This window comes from Brachionichthys hirsutus, chromosome 17 (assembly GCF_040956055.1).
Source record: "Brachionichthys hirsutus isolate HB-005 chromosome 17, CSIRO-AGI_Bhir_v1, whole genome shotgun sequence".
Lineage (NCBI taxonomy): Eukaryota > Metazoa > Chordata > Actinopteri > Lophiiformes > Brachionichthyidae > Brachionichthys > Brachionichthys hirsutus.
Window position 1 is genome coordinate 5,664,952 of NC_090913.1, and position 11,429 is coordinate 5,676,380.

Genomic DNA, 11,429 nt, shown 5'->3' on the forward strand with positions numbered 1-11,429 from the left:
TCAAAAGAGCGAACGTATTTATGTTTATATGTTCTTACTAAAATGACATAGAATATGATCTTGGAATGTCTCATGCATAACTAATGCTGCACCAATGCAATGATGGCATTTGAGGAGGGTAAATGTGATAGGCAGCCATGTCAGTGTTACGCCTGGACCAGCTGTCACACTAAAGTGTGTGTGTGTGGGGGGGGGAGGCAGAAGAGACAGCCAGCTGATGTGGCCTCCGTCTCCCACGCCGCTCCTTCTGCTCACGCACAGGCCTTGATGTTGACTCCAGTAGACGGAAACCTCAGAAGGATGTTTTCACACATGCTGAGTGAAGCCCAAACCAGAGTTCCACTGAGCTGTCCTGAATAAGGGGTTAGACATTAAAAAATGATTTGGGCCATTGCTGTTGCAGCCCATTACAGAAATAGTTTGGTTCACGGCGAGAAAAGGGGGGGGGGGGGGGGTACGCAGAAGCACTTTAGTGACCTAAATAATATATATTTGCTCGTGAATCCTTTCCCAACACCTAGCAAAGACTTTTAAAGCCATGTCCAGGCTGAGCAACGTAGAGCTGAATTCCCTTCAAAATCACAATCGTTATTGCGGCTTTGAAAAGTCACTTCAGCCATCAACATAAAAGCTGTTCTTAAGGGCCCCCCCCCATGGGAGTCCTCACAGAGAACTGAAGCAACACAAAGGGTTTGCAGATCGACTTTAACCCGTGTATCACGTCAAACTATTGTCTCCTCTGTCAACAGGATAAACGTAACTTGCTGAAGCTTATTGCGGAGGAACTGCAACTGAAATTGCTTTTCATTAACGAGCGCATTTCAAAATGATCTCGTTTCCAAGCACTTCACTGCACGCCGCTTGCAGAGGCTTTAATTACTTCTGCTTGGCCAGCATGGGTGAAAGCGCATTTTCACTAACAAGGCGGTTTTCAACCAGGGAGCACTGAAACACCAACAGAAAAACAACACGGCAGAGAGGAAAAAAAACTGGCACCCACAATAAAGGGGAGCCGATGCTTATAACAGTCTTCCAACCGACTGATTTCACCGGCCGCTGTCCAGATCATTGCAGAAGAAACATGCTGCAAGTAGAGAGAAACCCCAGGGAGGAATGTGTCATCAACTGAAAGAAAAAAAAGTGTGTACTAGTTTTCACACATGGTCTTAAGACCGATCATTGTAGCGCAGCTTGTTCAAATGGCTTTGGATTACATCATGCGAGTCATTGTCATATAACGAAACAGAAATGGCACATGTCCTGGTTTTCATTTGTAATTAAATCAGTTTTGTAATCTTTACGCCATCAGATCCTGCAGTTAATGAATGCTGCCATCATCATCATCATCTCTGCCCTTATTTAGGAAGTCGGTCAGCAGCACAATGACAGGAGTGGTGTAACAGCACAGACTAGTGGTGACTATCTGTCATGGCATCGTGCTCTTCTGAACACAATCATTCTGTAAATGCTCTACTGTCCAACTAACCGGTCACGCCTGCATCAGGGTGTGACACGCTGACTGCCTAAAACAATCATAGTATGTTAAACCTGCTGAAATTGGATATTTATCATCGCATTAGTTCCGGTGGTGGGGGTGATTTTTGCAAAAGTTATACGGCATGTCTAAAAAAAAAAAAGAAATAATATATGCTTGTGTCCCAATGTAAGTCGTCTCATCTATCAGAGTGAGCATGCATCCTACCGACGTGTTGTGTGCTTTCCCTCTGGCTTTTCTTTTTTTTTAGCCCCTCATCCCCTCCCACCCCATAAGGCTTATAAGTACTTGGCACAAAAGCCTTTAAAGATCTCTGTAAAGGAGCTGGAATAAGGCCGTCCATTTCACCTGAACAACTATTTCACATAAACTGTGTTTTTTGTCCTGCCATTCAGTCAGGATTCTGTCTGCATACAGTTCAATCCACAAATTTCAACACATGCTCGCCTGAATGCAAAGGTCATTACAAAGCGGATGGAGACACACACTGGCTTTAGAAGCACTGAGTTTAGAAAGGCTCAGGATCTGCTTCTAATCCCTTTCAAATGTTTCCTTCCATTCCCCAATCCCCCCCCCCCCCCCCCCCCCCCCATCCCACTTGATTTCCCTCTTCTTCTCCTCTTCTCACTTGTAGGAGAATTCTGGGGAGATTCCTTTCTCTTTCATTTCTCAAGGATGAAGCAGCAGAGTGGGCCTGTGAACTGACTCAGGTAAGCACTAAATCTCACAATGACCTTCAACCAGACAAATACACATAATATAAATATCCGCTTGCTGTCAAAAGCAAATTTATACAGGGTCCGATTTGTGTGTCCAACAAGAAAGGGACTGAAAGGACGCAGAACAAAGGACAAGGGTGAGACATTGCTTTAAAAAAAAAGAAAAGAAGGTGGAATACTCATCCTTTAGGACAGAAAGACAGAGTGAAGACACCGAACAGAATAAAACATCAAGCTTCCAGCAAGAGTGGCAAATCTGCTGGCGTCACAGTGGACAGACATGAAAAGAGACAGACCGGCAGACAGGACAAGACAGAGCAGTGCTCCCCAGCTGGTTCTAAAATGCTGCCTCTGATACATTATTGAACGCGCAGCTCTCCAACGCCTCACTAAGCTTTCCTCTCATGTTAGCGCTCAAAGTTTGCATAGCGTCACCACGCTAAATATAAACCATTCGCTCACCTCTCTTTGGTTCGTTAAAGATGCAGCGGCTTGCACGTAGCCTGCTCTGAGTGGCTGTGTGTGTGTATGTGTGACAAAGATGGATTTCATCAAGGCCTTTGAAAGTATTGTCAGATGATACACAGAGGAAAGCGGAGTGCTTCACTGGGAGTCGCACGGACTGTACACTGGATGAAGTTCGATGTTATCAAGAGAATTGCTTTGGAATCAGACAGCATGCATGTGTTACGACGTGCAGTCGGTTAGTTTGCACAACTCAGCCATCCCTCCTCCTAGTTTCATACGTTGGATTTCGACGTTGTGAGGTCAGCATCCTCAGACTTCAAGTGGGTGGAGTACCAGGTCTGGTCTTCAGGTGGCAGCAGAGCAACATACCCAGCAGGCACACTTCACTATTAGATCCTTGTGAAGGCCTCTCTTTATTATCTCATTAGAGCTTTTCAAGGATATTAGTTTTCATGGACAAGAAAATGCTGTGTAAAAGCCAATCAAGATATATTTTTGCAGTTCATCGATCAAGTGTGCCGACTAGTCAAAGATCGCTTCTTATTCTGTCTGCAGGTCCCACTTTTAAACTACATGATCCAAGATGAACCATGAGAAAAGGTAAGCAGCTTGAACTCATTTCTTAAATTTGCTGTGTGTTTGTGTGGGGGGGGGGGGCGGGGGGGTTCTGTCTGTCTGCATGGACAAACTGGGTCTAGTTTCTGCTAGGTATGGAGTTATGCAACTATTTGATGGCATGAGTGTCTGTTTTCTGAAAAATGCTATAATGACATGATTAGCCCTCGGGCTGCCAGTAGCTCTGTGTGAGGTTGCTATAGTGACTGTGGCTTGAGTGTTGGGGATGCCGGAGCAGAATGTAAGGGTGCTGAGATTGCAGGGAGGGGGGTGGAATAGGAAATGATGTGCCTGGTGCCGCCGGCCTGTGCGTTTGTGTGTGTGTGTGTGTGTGTGTGTGTGTGCTTCTGTTATCAAGTGCATGAGTGGGAGTGTTTGTGTGATGTTTATGTCAGTTTGTTTGTACATTTCTGCGATGAGCACAGCATTGAAGAGACCCTCATATAATTGTAATTGGGAATTTGATCGAGGCGATTCACTGAAAAGCTCGGTGGCTCTGCGTGGGAGGTGACAGAGACGGGGGATCCTGAGATGGCTGAAGTGTTGGCTGAGGCTCACCTGCTCCAGCTCACAGAACAACACCTGGAGTGGGTTGCTTTTAGTGTCACTATTCACTGAGATTACTAAACTGCTACTAGTAAATGCCCTCTGCACTGAGACAGTGAAGGTGAATGGCGCAAGAGTAAGATTTGCTGATAATTGTGTTTATTTAATTTTTGTTCTAAAATACTACGCTCTCACGATACACGTCCAGGATTCTGGCATGATTTTTGTCACAATAAAGAAATCTAATTGTATTTGTATTAGAAATAACTCAAAAATCCTGTGCTTTGCTATTTCAGTTGCATTTTAAGTCATGTTTTAATTTTGAAAAGAGAGATCAGTGATACTTAACACTTTCAAACAGTTTCGATTAGGAAACATTGTTTGGCGTTTACTTGGAAATATATATATTTTTTTATACAGGATTACTTCAACCCCCACAGGCAAGTGGGTATGTGTGCAGTGGAATAATAGATTAGGCCTGTCATAATTATTCCATAACATAGAATTTAGTACTGAGTAGAGGAGCTTAATCTGAATTTGTGGACGCAGACCACAGTTCTGGGGAGACATGGCGATATGTGGCGGAGAACAGAGGAGGCAGATTATTTCATACTCGGAAGAGTAGCTTAAAGCTACCTGACAGAATGTAATGTCTCTTGACAGCTCCTCCCAAAACTCTCTCTAATGCAGTCTGGTCTATCAGTCTGCTCTGCCCCCCCCCTCGTTCCATTAGCCTGTAGATTTCTAGATTTCTTGGTCATTCGTAGCCAGAGTGTAATGAGTTGAAGGTAGGTGTATCAAGTTTATCATATGTCTATTTCAGCAGTTAACTGTAGACGCATAGCTAATTATCACCACATTGTAATAAGACATATGTAAGACAATATAATTACTACGAGTTGTTCATCTCATTTATGCATTTGTTGCACTGAGTTATCACTGCACCCCATTTTCTCAGCTTAATTAAAACTAATATTACCCATTACCATTCAAGTTATGCTTATTCCATTGACTGGCACAGGAATGGAGACGTTGATGCCGAGTTGCCGAGTGATTTTGTCCATGCAGACCATCGTTTTGAGAGGCTCATTGGAGATCTGTGCATGATCGGAGGGCAATCTATGGTATTCTATATACCGTGGAAGCCGTGGGAAAGAGACAGCCACTGAAAGCCAGAAGCTTAAATACCATGCCTCACATACACTGACATAAAGGAATACTTCACACACACACACACACACACACACACACACACACACACACACACACACAAGTGCACTTAAAGGCAGTGGATTAGGATGGGGATTATGGAATCATGGCCGAGACAGGTCAGTGTAATACCTCATAAACACACAGGATATGTGTTGAGATGGTACAGAAACATGGATTTTTTTCTGAGGTGGATGGTGTGATGACTCTTCATGCATTCTTCAAGGGACACAAAGAAAGAAAGTGTTCAAAATAATTGATTGGCTCAGAATGGCAGGAACTGAAAGCTGCAGAGATTTCATGTGAAGGTCATAAACATCTTTTATAATGTTCATGAATTTCTATTGCCCTCTGAATGGCCTGCAGAGAGAGCTACAATAAGGTGAAAAATAGTGCGTATCAGGTTCTTTCATCATATATCAAGAAAAGTAATCTCCCATTGAAAAATAAAATCCCTGTGAACAGTAAAGTCAAGTAAACAGAGCCCAACATAATCTCCTGCATCTTCATAAACCCCCTTTAGAACAATTTCCAATGAATGAGGATCATCATATCCCAAAAGTACAGTGGACGATGAGGACTGGGTCATGAGAAACCTATTATTGAACTGGATTACATTTTGCCCCAGTGCAGTAAATGTATTCCTCTTACCACTTGTAATATTTAACCACGGTCACCTATTTTCAATTTTCTGTGCTGCAAGTTTGGAGATTTGCAAAGACATTTGTGCTGTAACACCAAAATCTAAAAAATATTATTAAGGAATGTCATTTTCAGTATAGACTCTTTCTACATTCATAAAAACAAATGATTTCAACAACTAGGTCTCTGTAACATGACATAAAAAAACCAACAATAGCTCATTTGAAAAAGAAATGAAATGCCAAGTTTGAAATTATTGTGAGTGTGTGTGTGTGTATGTGTGTGTCTGACTGCCATCACTTTTACCTCTTCATTAAGCACTATTCAAACTCTGATTGCCAAAAACAAATCGATTCTCCAGCTCTGACTGAAGACTGGCTTAATTCCCACCTCTTAAATTGTCATCGGGGTTCTCCTCTCCGCCAACAGCTTTGTTAATGTGGGCGAACTGCTTCATTGTTGAGAGCGAATGCTCGCGCTTGTTGCTTGCCGTGTACGGCAGCAGCTCTAAAAAGGCTGATATCGCCATATAACGTTTCAACAATCGGAGCGGACGCTGGCCATTGTTGGCCGCATGCTGTTCCGCTTCTGCCAAGTCTGTGACCATCTACTGTATGTTTAGGCCTTTCTGCATTAAGCAAGTGTCGGTCACCAGTAAGCAGCTCACTGGAGGTCTGCGGCTACCCAGCATCCAATCGTCTGAACAACTGTTAAAAACACATTCATCAATCTTGCCATTGTTTCCATTTCTGTTTCTTTTTTTTCTGCCTGACCTCCTCAGACTCTCCCCTCTCAGCCGCCCTCCTCCTACATTTCTTCTCTCGTCTGTCAGTATGCTGAAATCCACAACTAGCAATTTGCCAATCTCTCCGCTGTCTCCCTGTGACACACACACACACACACACCTACACACACTACATACACACATGCACCGAGAGAGAGAACATGCAGAGGAATCCAGACCTCAAGAGCTGATGTGGTGTATAATGACAGATAATTGGCTATTGTGGGTTGGCCTTCAGCAGCAGGAACCAATCCCGGTGACAGCCACTTCTCCATGACCCGCGTGTGCGTGTGCGTGTGTGTGTGTGTGTGTGTGTGTGTGTGTGTGTGTGTGTGTGTGTCAGCGCGAACGTGAGCCGAAGCAGCTGATTGTATGTGATACAATAATTGATTTGGCTTGTATGAACGGAATTGTATGTCAATCAGATCGTGTATTTCCAACTCATTGTGTCATTTATTAAACTCAGATATCCAGCGGGCGCTGCTTGAAGCCTCTGCTAATACCTAAAAAACTGGGAAATAGCTTTCTGGGAAAGTAAACACAAAATCACCTTACTTTACTTATCAGAGGTATATCATTAACGCAAAACAAACAACAACAACATACACAGGTGTAAATTTAGACAGGGATTTAGACATGAAAGACAAAACAGCCTCCCACACTCAGACCTACGGATAATCCGGTGTGACTAACACAAAAGCTGCATGTTTTTGGAGGTGGAAGGAAGCCGTGGAGAACCCGGAGAGAACCCACGCAGACACGGGAAGAACATAGAAACTCCACATAGAAATGAATCAAATCCAGAACTGTCTTAGGCCAGTTCTGGATACCCACAGTTACCCACTGTGCTGCCGCGCAGCTACTTATTTGTGGCAGAGCCATGTAGAAATATGGTTCATAATCTGCTACATCTTTATTCTGACCCAAAACTGAGCGTTGCGCTAACGTGCTTAACTTGTCATTCCTCACTTACTTTCACAAAGCCCTGCTTTAATGGTCTGCCTGTTTTTTTTTTTTTCTTCTTTCTAGATATTAATCTTCACGCCTGTCTTGTAGCCTCTTCAGCAGGCGCAGTGCGAGTGGAGAATTTCTTCTTTTGGATATCTTCTTCCTTTACATTTATGATCCTCCCCTTAATCATACGCTCATTTTCACATTATTTGCTGACTCCATCTTTCTATTCACTGCTTCTTCATTTCTGTAGATTAGTTTCTCTCTCGCTCTCTTGCTCTCTCTCTCTCTCTCTGTCAGTGTTTGCGCATTGATTGTCATTTGCTGCTTTTTTAATAGTTGGGAGTGCTCATCCAAACCCAAGCACACAGATTTAGTGAGATCCTGTGTGTGCATGTGATGTTTGCGTGCAGCTTTTGACTTTGTGCTCAGTACCGCTAACACACACTACCACAAAGAATGTGCGTGTTTCTGTGCGTGTGTGTGTGAGACGAGGATGTGCACTTCATCATACAAGCCAGCTCAATATTCCCAAATGCAATTTCCTCCATGTGAGAAGAGCCAGGCTGGGATGTTCATCATTCTCTAGGCCACTCCCTTAGTGTTCAATAAAAGCTTATTAAAGACTGCTTGGCTGCATGCGCTCGGCCTCTTTCTGTCTGCGCATACACAAGCACGCACCCCTACCTTTACTGGAACATGGCATTTCTTCCTCAAGTGTGTGATAAAAGTGCACATCAGAGCATGTTCCGTGTGTAGCTCTTTGTGACGCCTTCACCGTGAGCCGAGTTGTATTTGATGTTTGTTGCTACTTTTAGGCTTTTGTAGTTCCAGTGGATTCAAATGACTTTGTTTTTGCTACACAGTTATGTAAACCAAAAGGAGAATCCCTGTTGTCATGTTCAAATCAAATGTTGACAGCATGAGTCCAAAAAGTATCTTTCAATATGTGGATTGTAAAAAAAAAAAAAAAAAAAAACCCCATCAGAATTATATTCGTCGATGAATTGTATTTTAACTCTTTAAAACCTGAATGATGAAGTAATTGTCAGAAAACTAAAAAGAAATTTAAAAAAAAAGTGCTCTAATTTAAATAACTTTAGCTAAATCCGGAATTTCTTTCCATGGAGAACAAATGCATGTGTTGGTTTGTATCCATCAGCTTTTTCGGGAAAAATATCAAACTTCTGAAGTAGAAGTCTCAAAAAACTTTATCAAATATGATAAGTTTGTCTTTAAAGGCTCAATCAATATATTTGATGATAGCTATAAGGATATAGCTTCCATATTGTTATGATAAAGGAACCAGCAGCCTCTTGCCTTACTAACATGTGACTGTGCGCTCCTTGTTAGCAGCATTACTGTCTCCTCCTATGATATTATGGTTGTAGCGGTTTCAGATATGACTAAAAGGTGCCATCCTTTAGTAATGGCCATGCAACTAATGGTTGGCACAGCCCACTACGACCTTCTGTGTCCGTCCGGGCAGAAAACGAATGACTGAACAGGCAAAAAAAAAAAAATGGCCAGCAGGAAAGGAAGGGTGACAATGTGGTGTGTGTGAGAGAGAGAGAGATGTACAGGCTCATATTTCTGTATATGAATGTGGGTCCATCATAAAGTCATCAATCCTTTAATGGATGGATGTTTTTCATGCATGTGTATGTAGTTGGGGTCAAGTGTCGGTTGGTTGGGGCATCGGGGCTTTGTGTGGTGCATTCATGATTAAGCATCAATCAATTGAGAGCGAGAGAGAGAGAGAGAGAGAGAGAGAGGGGCTCTATGATGCTGAGATTTCATGCTGTTATTTAAATATTATGGCTTTAACGGGGGGTCGCTCTGCCGCCCTTTCGTGAGTCGTGAGTTGAACCTTCAATGTGATGAAACAAGGACTCGTGTGCGGCGTCATTTTGTTTTTGTTTAATCCATCAACATTTTGGTGGATACCGGTAAATGCCAACCGACAGTGAAGAATGTATTTCCCCAAAGTGCAAGGTGACGCAGGAGCTTTTCGGTTTACAATCATGGAAGAACACAACGATGATCAGTTCACTCAGTCCATTTTTGATTAACACAATGACTTGAACCATTATGTTTATAAGTCTCGATCATTTTTCTGTCCATCGCCGGAATGAGTCGGCTCAGGTTTCCATTTCAGATGAGTGCATTCATTTATTTTTCAAAATGGACAAAAATAATCTGTTTCCGTATAACTAAAAGAACTTCTTCACTGAACATAAGTAGAATCATTGGAATATCAAGTAAGTCTCATTGTATCAATGAAGGACAGGATAGGGGTGGAGTTTGTAGCACTATTGCCTCAGAGCTAAAAGTTCTATGAATTTTCTCTCTTCTCTTTTAATAAAGAAAGACAGTATGTTTTATTAATGAAATAGCAACAGCCATTAATGATCGTTGCTAGGCGTTCCAGTTTCAGCACTTTGTGCCTGCTGACTCGCCGGCACCTCTGGATGGATTGGAGCCATCATTAATGTTATATTGTTGTACTGTACTTTTATTCTTCCTGTTCTATCCTGAGGAAAGCATGGACAGTAACTCGGGTCATTTTCACAGTGGTGGTCACTCAGGTGCAATTTATCCTGTACCGCATTAGTCCAATTTTCCAACAAGGTTTGTGAGGTGAGCTCATATGGTGCAGCAAGTATTAAAATAACAATCCCAAGTTTCACCATCAGGGTCAGTTATCGGTCACACAATAACAAGCACGTGTGGTTGCCAAACTTTTTCAGCTCAAGAACCCCTAAAACTGAAACAAATTGGGCTCCGGTTTGATTTTGTTCCAGGATCCCGCAACTGATAAGATTTGAGCATCTAGATATTTCATTACAGAACATTTATGAATGAGCATATATTGATTTTTGATCTTTTGATAGTTCCCTATGGAATTGTAAGATAATTAATTCCCTGTTTTCCTTGGAAGTTATCAGAATGCCTTCAAGACCACAGGGAGTCCCTGGGTCCCACTAACCCTAACCCAAAAAAACATAGCCTGTAATTTGAAATCAGTTCAAAATGACAAAGTATGTCAGTTGTAAAATTAATTGCAGGGAATTATTTTTATTAAATCTTCACCGAACTGTAAGTCTATGCAAATGATTGCTTTGGATATTTTTTGTAGTAGTTTAAAAATGTATTGATTAGGCAGAATTTCTGATACTCAGGATACTGGGATAAGAAAAAACCTCAGAAATGTTGGAATTCTTTTCTTATTTTTTAAAAATGAGTTTCTTTAATCTTATTTCAGAACACCATGTACATTCAAATCCCAAATGCCTGTGTTTTCACATACAGAAAGCATATTTGCAGACACTGAATATTGAACCTAAATAAATAGCCATCGCTACATCACTTGAATATTTAATCAGAGGCTGCTAGATAGTGCTATGTCATGTTGACAGTGAAGCAACAAAATGAGCAGCAACATCATATCATCCAACACAATCAGGAGGCATTTAGCTCAGATATGCAACCTCTAATTGTTTTTGCAGCTCCGGGCATGTGCTTGTTGCCAATGTGTGTGGAGGCATGAGGCCCCGTCAAATACAGCTCCAGATTCGATGTCAGCTTGTGACAGGAACTCAATTGGAAATCCCTTATGTGTGGCTTATTATTTTAGAGCGTCAGTGCGCGTGGCTGCATGCACAATCTTATTATGTTTGTGAGTCCAGCCTTAGGTTGTGTTGTTTTTTGTTTTAACCCACTGAGATGAGGAGTTTCTGCAACAAAAGCACATTTTTATTTCTTCTTCTCATTTACATTGAGCTGATGGCAACATGCTGCACCACTGACGGTGTTTGGTGGATACACGCATGTGTGTATGTACCTTTATTGAATGTTTTTTTAGACTATAATCAAATATTATCAAAAATAAACATGCGACAATAAGACAGTATGCTGCCGGAAATGGAATCCAGACTCATGAAGTAGAAGTACACATGGATCGTAGTAGTCCTCACAAACAGTCCTTGGATAAAAGGTT